General features: G+C 27.1%; 1 protein-coding gene across 3 annotated transcripts in view; it reads left to right on the top strand.

Annotated features, from left to right (window-relative positions):
- LOC107455136 (multiple PDZ domain protein) overlaps positions 1-16,194 on the top strand; it is a 100,269-nt gene that overhangs the window by 32,588 nt on the left and 51,487 nt on the right. For 2 of the 3 annotated variants that reach the window (XM_071183861.1, XM_071183860.1), the window contains exon 1: positions 13,891-14,019. The exons of the other annotated variant lie outside the window; for it this stretch is intronic. The gene's annotated coding sequence lies outside the window, so the exon portion shown is untranslated. Of the gene's footprint in view, positions 1-13,890; positions 14,020-16,194 lie in introns of those variants that run through there. 3 annotated transcript variants of the gene reach the window in all.

The raw sequence follows: 16,194 nt of genomic DNA, 5'->3' as shown, positions 1-16,194 counted from the left end.
TAACGATCAGTCCACTGCGGGACTTAACCGTATTAGGTGAAAGCAGTTAATAAACGATTTTTCTCACTGATAATAGGGTGATTACCATCTTTTTTTATATTTATTTGAGTGCTGTTTCCATATAGTAAAATAACAATTATATAAATTGTTATTTAGCCATTTTTTCGTAAAATTCTTAACTGCGCAATAGTTTTTTTTATGCTAAATTATTTAGCGTTTTTAAGAAAAAAATGAAAGTGCTCAGTGTCGAAGAATTTATAACAAGTGTAATTTCTTAGAAGTTGAAACGAGCTTTAGTTACGAAATAAAGTAATGTATTTAAAAGTGAAATTGATTACAGCTAACGCAATGCTTGGTAAGAAACGCTGATTAATTAACGCAAGCATAGTATAAGAGCCAGTAGGGGCTTATTTAAAATAAAAATCGAAGCAGTTAATAAATTACTTTTAATTAATTTCAATTTATTGACTTAATATTTAGAATTCTTTGACACACCTTTTGTTTAATTTATATAAGGAATTAGAAACATTGTTACAACTAGCATTCAATCACCAAAATGTGTCAAATCAATCCGTTGGGAGTAATATAAAATTTGAGAAACAGAACAAAGAAGCTAGAACATTTTTCTTTTATTGTAAATCTCTGAGATTTTATTCTTTCTTCTTTCTTATAAACACAACTTTTTTTTGTTTAATAGCTTCCGCTTAAAATAAATTGCATACACAAATATCAATTGAGACTAATCCACTTTAAAAGAGAAACTAATTGTTGGAAAATAATGAGTAAAAACATTAAACAACCAATGTATTTAGTCTCTTCATGTATGGTATTTTTAGTAAGCAAATTCCATATGTGTTATGCAAAATATAATTCTCATTTTCATATATATCAATGAAAATTGCTGCCAGTATATCCAATATATTCAATATTCTCAATATATTTAAAATTACTTGACATACTTTTTGCTTAATTTAAAAAAGGGATTAGAAGCATTGTTACAGCTAACAATAAATCACTAAAAATGTCAAATCAGTGCCCTAGGGCAATTTAAAAATTGAATTGAGAAACAAAACAGAGATACTAGAAAATTTTACTTTTGTTGTAAATCCGTGAATTTTCCTTATTTATTATACAAGGCACACAATTTTTTTCTTATTTAATTACCTCATGTGAAGATAAATTAAGCATATAAATCTCAATTAATACTAAACCACTCTAAAAGAGACATTAATTGCTGGAAAACAGAAAATCTTTTTGAATTGGAATTGTAGGAAATTTAAAGTTTAAACAGCAAATATATTTAGTCCTTTTATAAATGATATTTTTATTAGATCAACCCACCATGCATTAGGCAAAATTTAAATCCCATTATCACATATATCACTGAAAAGTTTTGTTAATATATCTAGTTTGCTTTCCTCTTAATTGCTTAGGTTAAAAAGTAAGGCTTATCGGCGATAACATACAGAGAAAGAAGTATGGTCAAAACTAACGGAATATGGTACACATTTATCATTCTTCTGGCTCTATGGGACCACCAAAAAGATCGATAATTTTTACCAAAGCGCATTGATAATGCTTGTTGGTAAAATTAGCATGAAAATATGGTTTTATAATGATTAATAAAATTGATAAACGTGGTCAAATAATGTATTTTTATTATAATACCTTAGAGCACGGCATAAAACCATATTGTTTTACAACAATAATCTATTAGGTTAAATTCCTTTTAATTTTTGTATTTTATTAAATGTGTGGCAATAAGAACTATAATTTTGAAAACCAGACTTTGCGGTAAACCGTTTTCATATGAACGAAAAAATAATCAAATGAATGGTTTAAATACAATATATTTTGGTTTTTAATACCAGAATTATTTGATTTTTCTTACCAGAAATATCATAACAGTACAGTACGGTGATTTTACCAGAATTTCCTTTCCATACATTGGTAATTTTATGTTTCTATTTTTCTATGTATGTACATTTTTCTTTAAAAAAAATTATATACGTATATATATTATATATATATACACTAAAAGAAAGATATTAAAAACTTAAAGTGCTTTCAATTTTTGACGGGCTGGTTGCTTACAGCATAGAAAAAGTATTATTGCATAGAAAACCTTTCAAGTGATAAGAAATGTTTGCAAAGATGCGTTCTTAACTTTCGATTCTTTTTGTTTTAACGTGCCTAAAGTACAAACTAGTTACTAGATGAGTGAAATAGTTTCGAATGCACGGATGTATTCGTCTTTCAAAATGTCATATGGAAACTGCAATTAAAGATGTATTTGATGCATAGTTACATTTTACAAGTCTCATTTAAAATAACTTTGATTTCAATGATTTCGAATGCGACTTTGAATACTAAATTCAACATTTCTTTTCTGTGAGAGTCTAGATGTGGAAGATATAGTCATGCAATATATTTTAGACTGCCAAACATTTTAACAAATTTATATTAAATAATACGAAAGTATATGCCTGTTCATATATTATAAAACTACAAATTTTTATATTATATAATTCATCCAATACAGAAATTTGATTTGGATTTATTTTATTATATTAATAAAAATATGAGAAGAACCTTAAAAATTATATTTCTCGCATTTTTTTCACTTATTTATAGTTTTGAACAAATATGTAAATGCGTATCAAAATAATTTAAAAGAAAAATATCGTTTAATTTTACATTTGATATTTAATTCTACAAAGACAATAGAAATTATTTGGTAATTTGTGAAGAGTATATATATATATATATATATATATATATATATATATATATATATATATATATATGTATATATATATATATATATATATATATATATATATATATATATATATATATATATATATATATATATATATATATATAACATACAATATATATATATATATATATATATATATATATATATATATATAACATACAATATATATATATATATATATATATATATATATATATATATATATATATATATATATATATATATAATATATATATATATAACATACAATATATATATATATATATATATATATATATAACATATAATATATATATATATAACATACAATATATATATATATATATATATATATATAACATATAATATATATATATATATAACATACAATATATATATATATATATATATATATATAACATATAATATATATATATATATATATATATATATATATATATATATATAATAAGGAAACATCGAGAGCCAAATATAAGAAAATTTTTTAGAATATAACTGTTCAGTTTAATTAATAAGATTATTGAAAATCAATTATTTAATGAATTAATTATAAGTAAATACTTAATCAATTGTTTTAAATTACAAAAATATTTTCCCAATGCTCTTTAGGCTTATTTCAAACATATTACATTGATTAAGTCTCAGTAAGCTGGCCAGAGTTGCTTTAAATCATCAAAATACTATTAGGATACAAGAACTGTTAATGTATATTTTAAATTCTCATTCGTATACTCAAAATACTTTCAACAAAAAATAACGAAACAGTGAGAGAAATATTTGAGAAAAATTGTTTGTAAATATATTTACAAAGGGCCATTTCGCCTTAATGTCTAGGAGAGTTGGTCATCCAACATGTTGAAAGAAAATTGAAATTAGAATGTGAAAATAACACATTTCATACAAGTAACCAATATTATCTTAAGATCAATTGTAAAGAATCAATTTTATCATGAAAAAGAAGGAAGAATATCTAACAAACAAGATCGTATGCACGGAATGAATCCATCACTTTCGAAAAAAATTAACCACATTCTATCAAAAAGTTTTTAAAGTTGGTTTCATGGAATTACTGCATGCAGCTTAAGCATCTTACCAGTCGTGGCATTATACTTTTCTCTTCAGCCAACACACTGATTTTCATTAAATTCTGAGTCTCTGGAATTTGATAAATTCAAATCTATTAAATCTCCTTTGCTGTTTGGAAATGTTTCGATTTTGTGTTTTTTTCTTGAGATTAGTTCAAACTTTGAAATGGTTATTGATTTACTTATAACGTCTTCCAGTTTCTGGAACGATTATTTCTCCCGTCTTTAGAAAACGGAAAATAAAACTTAAAAATATAGAATAAAAAAAACGTAAAAACGTAAGCGCAGATGAAGGTTAGAAGTGTAAAGGGTTTTTTATTAAATAAAATCTTTTCAAATATTTTTAAAAATATTTTGCTTTAATAACTTTTTACTAATCTTTATTATTTTCCATGTTTTCTCTCTCTCTTCTTTATATATATATATATATATATATATATATATATATATATATATATATATATATATATATATATATATATATATATATATATATATATATATATATATATATATATATATATTTATTTATTTATTTATATATATATGCACAGGTGGGATAAATATTTATTTTCTCGAATTATTTGGCTCCTTATAATAAAAAGCCAACTTGATTTGAACGTACAATAATAAAACTTTTCAAGAACCTTGCCATTTACAATGATATATACAGGATGAATTATGTTTGACAATATTGAATCATTAATTTACTTTTACAAAGAATCTCAAAAAGTTTTTTAAACTGAAACTCATTTTTTTCAAAAAAAATTCATTTGGCGAGGAAGTCATGGAATGTGGTTTCAACGAATCCTTTGTCGTTCGACTTTTAAATTAGGGTCATCCCATCATGGTTCACTTAAAATTTCCTCGAAAAGTTTTGAATCAGTTTAAAACTCTATCATCAGGGAAATTAAACCAAAGGGAAAAGAATTTTTACACATAGTAAAGTAAAAATTGAGATTTAAAGTTAAAAACTAAGAACTTCAGTTCAAATAGTAGCATAAACTTATGAAAGCAACTGTCACAAAAAAGCTTTTTTTAAACGTAATGTGGAGAAAAAAGCGTTTACAATCCGAAATACCTTTTGAGCTAGTGATTTAGTTATTTACGCGTTTAGACGTACTATTTAGAAATATGCATAAACCATTATAATTTTCATTCTAAAATTATGGTAAAATATTCATTTTTACTAAAATTATAGTAAATATTACTGATTTAATTAACCGTTGAGCTAATGGTACATTCTCTACCTTTACGGTTTTGAAATTTTTTACAGCTAGTATAGTTAAAAAATCATGAATGCAAAACTATACGGTTTTTTAATTATTTAGAATTGCCAGGCTTCGAGGCATTAATAATGAAATTTAACTGGGTATTGGAGCTAGGCGTTTAAATGCCATTGAATTTAGGTGAAAGTTCAGTTGAGTTTCATCAAGAGGAAATTTATTGATGTCATCGCTTAGACTCGACACTTTCTCTGACACTTTGAACTGTCAACAGTGTTAACAGTTCTTATTTATGGTTATTCAACTGTTTTGTTTGATAATAATAAAAAAAGACAATTAAACAAGCTGTTATCTAATCATTTTTTCCGAGAAATTTCTAACAGTGTATAAAAAATTACGCTTATTCAAAATATGCGTTTAAGATGCATATTGAGCTTGAGATTAGAAATCACATACACAAATGTTTTATTTCCGTGGATAACTGTGTCTTCTTTTCGTCAGATTTGTGGTTTCGGCTCGTACTCGCACGTACTCTAAGGAAAAAGCTACGATTTGCAACGTCTGGTCCAAAGAGTTTAATCAAGCAATTGTTTAAAGTTTTATAACGTTAATGTTACTCTGAATTTTTCGTACTTTACTATATTTCTTATTTTATTGTACACTTCACAAAATGAAAGACAGACCACCCTGAATAACTTTTTATCTAAAAATCGGATCTTCATGTTCTAGGACTCAATCTTGTTGGTGACCTTAAATATGCTAAGTAATTAGTGCAGACCATACTTTAATTCCCGAAATCAGATACAAAAAAGTAAGAATCTCTACGAATAAACATACCTTTTGTTTCGATGGGGTTGGAATTTGGACGCCCAAAATATATGGGGCAGCCGTAATTTGGGAAATTTGGTCCCCATAAGAAAGCGGTTCAAAGTTGTCCAAAGCCATATTTCGTCAACTTTTTAAGCGAATCGTAAAAATTTTTGCACATAAATATAAAATTAAATTCCATGAAAATATAACTTTTAATTAATATGAATTATTTTCCATTATTTTATTTTATAATGACCAAAAATAATTCGAATTGCAAAATATAAACTTTCTGCATTATTTTTAAGAATGTAATTTTACATAACTGAATGCAAATTTAAACAAAATCGGACGAATACTACCTGAGAAATCGAATTTTAAAGAACCTGTATTTTTAAAAATCTGAATCCGATGAAAAAGGGTATGTTTTTCAGAGAAAGTACGTTTTCGGGCCTGATATTGAGACTTAAAACGCCGTCTGCACTTATTATCTAACATATTTGAGGTCACACACTAAAACGTTTAATACTGAGTCCTAGAACATGAAAATCCGATCATGAGATAAACAGTTATTTTGAGTGGTCAGTTCTTCATTTTGCACACTGTATATAGCATATAAAAAAATCGTTTACCGTTTGATAATTTAATGAGGAAAATATTTCTCAAAATTATTTGTTAAATTATTATTGAACTTTTAAAAACAACTAAGAATTGTAATATATATGAAATTTTTTCTTGATAAATCACGCAATTTTAATTTAAAAAATTTAATTTAAAATTTTTTTATTAAATATTAACTAAAGTGAAAGTAATTTCTCAGGAATAGAAAAATATCCAGAGAAGTATTCATTTTTTAGACTATTTTATATATTCAAGACATTCGATGTTGTCAAGGAAAATTTCTCCTCAGGGCTAAAACATACTAAAGCAATCTATAAAGCTTTGAATTATCAACTATATCTTCCAATTAAATTGTATACCTTACGTGGTAAATCACACGTTTACACGAATTTCTAGTAACTATTCGCTATAAAATTACAGATTTCAGATTATTATCAACAAAAAATATATGAGCCAAAATATTGTTGCCATTCTTAAGAAATCCGATGCTGTCATGGGAATATCTCTTCCAGGGCGATCTAGAAAGCGTAATAAAAACTTTTATAAAGCCTTAAACTATCAACTATAACCTCCAATTAAAGATTATTTCAAAGCGGCACAGAATACTTTTATACGATTTTCTAGTAACTATTCTCTATTATATTACTTATTTCAGATTATTTTCAAGAAAATGATTGAGACTTGGACCACTATTATCGTTTTTAAGATACTTGTTGTTGTTATAAGAAAAGCTCTTCAGTGCTATCTAGAAAACATGCTGTTGACGATTTCCCTACACATTTCATATTTTTATGAAGACAATAAAAAAAAACATAAGTATTATTGCCGTTCGTAAGATATAGGGTATTGCAATGGGAAAGGCTCTTTATGGCTATCTGTTTAATATTCCAAAAATATAAATGGAAAGCCTTTCACTATCAACTATAGCTTTAAATTAACTTAGTGGGCTGAGCCCCCTGCTCGCTAACGCTCGCCAACCCCCGAAAATTGCTACGCAATCTTATATGGTTTGCTTCGCAAACCAAGCTCGTTCTGCTCGCTACTAACTTAGGTACTACATTGCAAATGCACGAAATTCTAAGAATTCAAAACAATCATTCAAATCCATAAAACAGTTTTTTTTTATTTTTAAATTACATCATTTTAGTAAATACTAAGTCTAAAAAATAAATTTGAATTCAAATAAATGACATGTAATTCGTTAAACCTATTAGAAATGTGCTATAGTATAAAATCTTAAAGCGTAACAGCACGACTAAGACTCATTTCTCAATGAGTAACTAATAACAATAATAAAACAAATAAATTCGTGATATAAATCAAAAATCGTCAAATAAATTCGTCAAAAAAAGCTCTCTCGACAAAACACTAAAATAGAGATCTATCGACAAAGACTACTCACTTTTGCCTAACTTAATAGTATGAGATTGCCGCAGCTGAATTGTTATTTCAGTTTCCGTTTTTAGAAGAGCTATATGTTGAGCCACCTCAGCTAGATTTGGCATGTGACATTTTTAGCAGCAATCATTGGTCGATTTCCTAGCGTTACCGTTCGGGGAGTTGTAATGAGGTTTTTTTTGTCGCCGTGTAAGAGAAATATATATATAGATGTTATTCCAATGCGGCAAATAACACTTTAAGAATTTATATTAACTATTCTCTATTAAGTGACATATGTCACGTTATTATCAAGGAAAAAAAAAGAACTTAACTAGTATTTAAAATCTCAAGATATCCTATGCTGTCATAGGAAAGCTCTTGAGTGCGATCAAGAAAACATACTGTTAATGATTTCGAATTTATTTAGACATCAGATACAGAGAATATAAGAACATAAGTATCATTTCCAAGAGCAACAAAGCAGAAGAAGTCCATTTCCCAACTTTCGGAACAGCTTCGTTTTCCCCCCATCATAACTTGGTGACTAGGTATCTCAGAAATCGCCAAAAGGCGCAAAATAAATTCGGAAAAGTCATCTCAAAGACAATTTTTTCAGTTCTCTGCGTCATAAGAGGGAAAAAAGGATATTCTTGGAAGCTTTCGCCACTCTCAAAGTTCTCATTTATCTCCCGTATCTTTTAGGGTTGGATTTCGGTTGTCTTACAAAAACTGCGGCGTCAATATTCTGCCAATGAAAGGTTAAGAAGAAAAATGATTGCCGGCGTAGTGTATTTTTCGAATATGGCAAGATATTTTTTTTAGTTTGCCGCAAATGGGAGTGAAAGGTTTCCGTGTCATGTTTATAGCTCTTAGCAGTGAAACCAATCATATAATAATGTTTTTCCCCGAAATGATGTTTCTGTTTGCTTAGGCATGTGTTAGTTTTTCCCCTAAATAAGGATAATTATATCTGAGTCGAAATATAAGACAACGTAAGAAAGCAATTATAATAACAATTTATTATTTTCTAATAATAGGCGTTTTTGTATAAGAAAAAAGAAAAAACTTCCCACACATAGTAATGATCAATATATCTGATTAAAAATGAAAGCAGCTACCAAAGATGTTCCATTAAGATTATACCATAATTTTTAATTGTGGTAATGGTAGGGCTTATCCCCATGACTTTGCATAGCTCGAAACCAGGGAAATCGCGCAAATGTTTCATTAGCTTTGAGGCAATCACTGGTGCTTTTAGGAGAATATCCTCTACAGTAATGTTGAGGCAGTTCATGGATGTGCTCCTGAGATTTTTTTAAATTTTTCAGTTTTTACTAAGAGACATTTGATAACGATTTGTGCAACTTTCATATTTATCCCCACTCTTATATTACAAATTCAAGGAATTCAGATACATGAAATACCAATAAGCCTAAAAATTGCTTATTTAAGAGAATGCAATGTAACATCAATATATTCAAGAAAATTATGATAAGAAAATCAAGTTAAGATTGTATTACACTGAGATAAATAATTTTTTTTCTTCATAGAACTTGTTTAGTATAATTAGAAAGATTTAGTATTCATTAATCATTACAAGCAGCAATTCAAAGCTCTGAATCTCCAGCAAGACTGAATTTATTTTTTTCTCACGTAAAATGCTTTCCGAACTAAGCAAAAGAAAGCAAGAATATTCTTATGCCCATTTGTGACAATGTCCCGTGAAATGCCGGGAAAATGTACTAGCACAGAGGGATTGGTACTTTTTACTGTAAAATCCATTTTTACCGAAAAATTTTACAGAACCAAAAATCTGATATACTGTAATTTTTGTGGTACTGAATCACTGTGTGCAAAAATCCCTGAATCACTGTAGTTAAATAATTATTAACACAAAAATCCTACAGTAAAAATGAATTTTACTGTAAAATTAATTTTACAAATGATGCGTCCCGGGAGGAGATACCGTTTATCAAAATTTGAGCCAGAGTTCTTTACAGTGCAAATGAACTACAAATTATTGATTCTAATGCATTTTACTAAACTTAATTAACTTGTTTCAATTAAATATATTGCTGCGTTAAAGATGCGTAAAGCTTTTAAAATTAAAAAAAATTTACAAGTTTTATTTAAGTTAAAATAACAAAAAATATTTTTTTGAAAATCCATTAAAAACATTCATTAATCAAAAGCACAGCCATATTTAACTTTTCGTAAAATTAGATTTAATGCATCTTAAACAAATTTAAAACTTTTTGAATATAAAAATTATAAGCATCTCCTCAGTTTAGTTAAAAAAGACTTTAAAATTGAAGGTATTTAAACATGTTCAAGATTACATATACAATAAACTTATTTTTGGGAACTGAAATAAAACTTTTTTTTATCAAAAAAAAAGTTTTAAAAATTTTTTATATGATTTTTTACTTAGATATGTTTAAACTGCAGAATTTACAAAAAGTCATAACTATATTAAAATATTTGACACATTGTCAGAAATATTTCAGACGGATTCTGATATAAATTCAAAAGAAAGAGTTTAGCTATTCATAAAAGTAATACTGTATAAGATAGAGTTGATTCCCTGATTCCTTAGAAGTGAAAATACTTTATTTTCGTTACTTTGATGATGTGATTGCTTGTGTCACTCAGTGGCATTTAATGTATTTTTTGCAGTCTAGTTAATAATTCTTATATGTGAATCATATTTCTCAGTTAGACCCGTAATTGCTGCCATAAATACGAAAAACAAGATTCCGTACTCTATCCTCAAATGATGAAGGAAAACAAACCAAATCAGGATGAGGAAATGTATCAAAGGTTATGATCCAAAGTCATTTATTTGAAGATAAGAGAAGATTGTCTTGAAATATTTGTTGAGTTATGTCTCTCTGATTGGATAGCTAAAGCCTATATTGTCACAATGAGGATTCTTCCTTTGGTGATATAACAAATTGCTCATATCATCTTTTCTTCTGCCTTAAGCTGCTTTATTTGAGTTGTACTGATTCTGTTTGGTTCTCAATACTTTTTCATAACTTTAGTGTAGGAATGTCATAAGATGCGTATGAAATAGTAAATGATTTTATTTATTTATTTATTTTTTCTTGCTTACAGACTGTCGATAAATTAATAATAATTGTCGAAAAATAAAATCAGTGATGAAAACAGAAAAGTATGTGAGATGTGATACTTGATTTAGAAATCCAAAAAATTTTGAAATTCTATAAAGGCGCTATAAATATAAAATGTGCAATGAGTGCAGATAATTTATATAAAATACAAATTGTTTCAATAAAGCTTCTCAATAAAGTTCATTTCTCAATAAAGCTTCTTCTAATAACCGTGGGAATAGATAACATAGCTTATACTTAAAGTATTTCAAAATTAAACATAGTTTTTGTATGAACAGAACAATACACTGTAAGAATTTTCATTCTAAAATTACGGTAAAATAACCGGCAGCAGTCTGTCCATCTGATTAACCGTAAAGTTTACGTCAAAGAATATTTTTTACCTTTACGATTTTGAAACCGTTTACATCTAGTATGGTTATAAAATCATAAATACAAAACTAAATGGTTTCTGAACCATTTACAACTACTGTGGCGTCAAAACCGTAAAAAAAGAAATTGAACTGGACATTGGAGCTAGACTTCTTATTTAATAATGGACAGTGGAGAGTCCAGGACACTGAAAATTCTTCATGCGTGTTAAAGGGAATGGAGGTGTCAACGCCGGGACTCGAACCCCCGTTCTGCTGGTCGTGGGATCGACAGATAAGGTCTCTCGGCTATAATATGTACGCGGTTGCAAGGAACTAAGTTGCTTCATTAGGTGGGCTTTGTTGGTGCAATAAAATTATTGTTATTTAACCGTTTTAGGTAAAAAAAATAGTTAATAAATGATTTTTCTCGCTGTTAATAGTTTCATTACCATCTTATTTACGGTTATTTGACTATTTTGTTTAAATATGGTAAAATAACAATTAAATAGATTTTTATTTAGCCATTTTTTCCGAGAAATTTCTAACAGTGTAGTAAATAAATGATTTCTTAGATATAATTTCCAATTTTAAAAGATTCATTATCATTGTAACACATTCGTTTAATTAGATCAAAAACTTATGCATTTGGTAATGGAAAATGCAAACTAAAATGCAAAATCAATTTATCATTTAATTGTTGCGCTTGAAAATATCACTATACGTTAATATCTTCAACGTAATTTGAATGCAATTCTAATATGTCTTCAATGGAAGTCTAAATTAAAGTAATTTGGGATAAAATCAAATGAAGGAGTTTAGAATGGAACTTTATGTTTGTTTATCTCCAGACCCCTGTAAACAATCTAAACAAAATAATCAGCTCATCCAACAGTTTGAAATTAACATAAGAGATCAATAATTTATAATGTGAAACATCACATATGTTATCAATGAAAAAAATATTCTTCTTGACTCTTAAAGAACATTTATTTTCAAAATATAAACTAAATAATTACATAAATATAAAGTAACATACATACATATTTCTCTTCACTCGGAATCTGAGCATAAGGCACTGCATCTCATTCTATTTCTTACCAGATATTTTGTCCCTTCATATGTCTTATGCGTTATTTTCAATGCCAAATATTCTATTGCCCTGAGGGTTCAAGTCCCAATTTACAACAAATAAAATCATTCATAGTTTACAGTAAATAATACTATTCATATAATATAACAATTCATGGAATTATTCATAATTTAATAAGTCTCAAGAAATGTTAGATTAATTTCAAAAAATGAAGTAAAGCGTGTTCTTTTATTTGGGAATGCCCAAAGGACGTAATTATATTCGATTTATTTTCCATTGAATGTAAAATATCATATGATAACATGAATGTTCTAATTTAAAAATTCAGAGCAGATTTCTTTTAGAATGTGTAGCAAATTCATTATACAGTAAGCAATACGATACATAGTTTACTGTAAATAATTCTAGTCATAATTTACAATAAATAATGTTACACATAGCGTACAAAAAATTAAAACAATTCATATTGCACAACTATGCATGAAACCATTCGTAATTTAGTAAGCTGAAAAGTCTCAAGAAATGCTAGATTAATTTCTAAGAGTGGAATAAAAGGTACTCTTTCATCTAAACATCAGCAAAGATCATCATTATCTTCTATTTATTTTGCATTTAATATAGTACATACATATAACATCACGTGAAATTACGTTAAATGTTCTTACTTAGAAATTTAGAATATGTTAGTTTTAAAAATTATAACAGTAAATAATACTATTTTAAAATTTGAAGTAAGTATGTAAGTAATACTTTACATAGTTTACAGTAAATAATGCGCTATTCATATTATGTAACAATGTAAGAAACTATTCATTATTCAGCAATTTTCAAAGTCACAAGAAATGCTAAATTAATTCTTAAGAGTGAAATAAAGCATTATCTTTCGTCTAGACACACAGAAAAATCATTATCATCTTCTATTGATTTTCCATTAACTATATAACATGATTAGATATTATACCATATATTCTAACTAAAAAAAGTGGAATATATTTGTTTTGTAAAGTGTAATAGTAAAAAATACTATTCATATTATGAAACAATACATGAAACTATTCATAATTTGGTACTTTTCAAAGTCTCAAGAAATGCTAGATTAATTTCTAAAAGTGGAACAACTCGTGCGCTTTCATTTAGACATACGCAAAGGTCATCATTATCTTCTATTTATTTCCCATTGAATGCGCTCTCTGTAATTATCCCAAAAAGATTACTCAGAAAACAAACATTTTCCTGTATCCGGCATGACGTTTCAGAAATTCAGTATTTCCGGAAAGGAAGATGCGAAGAGGTAAGTGGGATCACGTCTTCCACCCACGCTCTCAACAGAAAGATGTGGGGTCGTATCCAGGGAAACGCCTCTCCCTCTGGCCAGTTTCTCCAATCAGAGGAAGTCCGAAGAGGAATAACAGAAAGAGGATGAGGATACCGGTTTATTAAGTGATGAAAAGATGCTGAAGAGAGACGAAATGTTTCTTGATCTCCATCCTTCCTCTTGCGCTTCACCAAAGCGGAATTGAATTTTACACATCAAAGTGACGGTTAGTTTTGATCCTTTTTTTTATCCTTTACTGAAATTATTCATGAATTATAAATACGAAAGTTAGTAATTTAATCAGAATGAATGGAAGAAAAGAGGAAAATGTCACAAACAGTTGCAAATAACTAAATTGAATACTTTTCTTTAAACTGCTTTGAGATGCATTTTCCGTAATTTAGAAATTCGTTATTCGATTTCTATTTTTGCATCAAACGATAAATATTTTATGTTAGATCGTAACAAATTATCAAAACTTTCGTGATATGTTTTTATACATTTAAATTAAGCATTGATCTTACTTAGATATCGTCTTACCAAGTATTGAAGTTGTAAACTAACTTGTTAAAATTTTTAATCCCTTGTAGCATGTTATATATTTTCAAAAATGTTTTATTATGCATAGTTGAAATTGTAATATTGTAGAATATAAAGCATTTTTGTAATATTTCATATACGTAACAATTGTAATTTTTCATAAATATTTTATTACTTTATCTCATACGGTCTATAGGATAACGTGATGCCATGAAACTTAGAGTAGGGGTTTATATTTGAAATGGCATAAGCAGTGTGTAATTACCTTTTTAATGGATTATTTTGATCTAAAAGAGTACACTGAGAAAAAGGGTGTGGTTAAAACTACCAAAATATGGTAAAATTTACCTTGTTTTTGCCTCTATGGGAACACTAAAAATCTCAGGTAATTTTTACTGATGCGTTTTGGTAATGATTTTGGTAATGTGACAAAATTTAATAAATTTGGTTATTTTATCATATTTCTTTAGAGTAGGATATGAGAATCATTCATTCGGTAAATTTACTTTTTAAATGCGTGGTATTGATAACTATAATTTTGAAAACCAGAATATCCAGAAAACCTTTACCATATAAATGGAAAATTACTAAATGAATGGTTTAATAACTGTATAGTTTGGTTTTATTAACCGGAATTATGGTTATTTACAGGAAGTGCCATTATTATACAGAACGGTAATTTTACCGAAATTTTTTTCTCCGTGTAAATTGCACTATTGCTTGTGGACATTTTAAACATTGCTTAGAAGACTATTGAAACATTTTAATAATGTACACAAAAATAAAAGCAATGTTCATTAAAACTTTTAAGGAGTATTTAAAAACATTAAAAATACATCTTCAATGATTAAAAAATTATTTTGCTCATTGCAAAATTAATATAAAATATATTGTTATGCATCTGTTCTAAGTTGTGTTTTGTAATTATTTGCATTTAATGTTTGAGCTGCACAATTTAGAAAAAAATTGATGTTTCTGATATTTAAAAGGACATATAGGCTGATGAAAAAAATATATATATTTAGAAAATTACTTTCTTATGTTTTTTTTTACTGCACCTATTTAGTTTCTTCGATTTCTTTTCTTTCCACGAAAATGAAGGTACAAAATAATTTGATACGATATTTTATATCACTCACTACTCTTATTGCTATAAAAATGTATTTATTTAGCTAATTATTTCATAATTTTAAAGTATTATTTAAAAAAATGGGTTTAAACAATCACACTATGTTTTTTTTAAAAAAAAAAACAGCGAAAAGTGCTATTTTGTGAAAAAAAATTATATATGCTGGGAAAAGAACTTTATTCGACAGCATTTTTGGGCCTGAATAAGCAAAACCAATTGTTGAGACTAGATTAAATGTTACATCTTTTTGCATTCCTCATATTTAAGCAAACAGAACTTACTTATTCCCTAATAAGCGTATAAAAATAATTAAACAAGAAAATTTAATGTTAGAAATGAAATGAAATCGCCATCTGAATAACAAAAAGTTTGTGGAGCGACATATCTTAAATTTAAAGAAATATTTAAAATTAAACGAATGCTAATTGCTAATAATAAGACTAATTACTAATAATAAGACTAATTACTAATAATAGGACTAATTAAGCAAGAAAATATAATTTTAAAAATGAAATATAAGGGTTCTCTTAATGACGAAAAGTTTGTAGACTGGCATAATTTAGGTTAAAAAAATTTTAAAATGCAAAAATTAGATTAATTAAATAAGAAAATAAAATTTTTAAAAATGCAATTTTACATCTCTTATGACGAAAAGGATGTTGAGGAAAACACTGTAAGACTTTCAGATCAATTTACAGTATAAAGTACCGAAACTCAGGCTACCAGTACTCT

The sequence above is a fragment of the Parasteatoda tepidariorum genome, chromosome 10, assembly GCF_982258835.1.
Source record: "Parasteatoda tepidariorum strain Cologne lab strain chromosome 10, Ptep-v5.0, whole genome shotgun sequence".
Lineage (NCBI taxonomy): Eukaryota > Metazoa > Arthropoda > Arachnida > Araneae > Theridiidae > Parasteatoda > Parasteatoda tepidariorum.
This window is presented reverse-complemented; position numbering and strand designations above follow the sequence as displayed.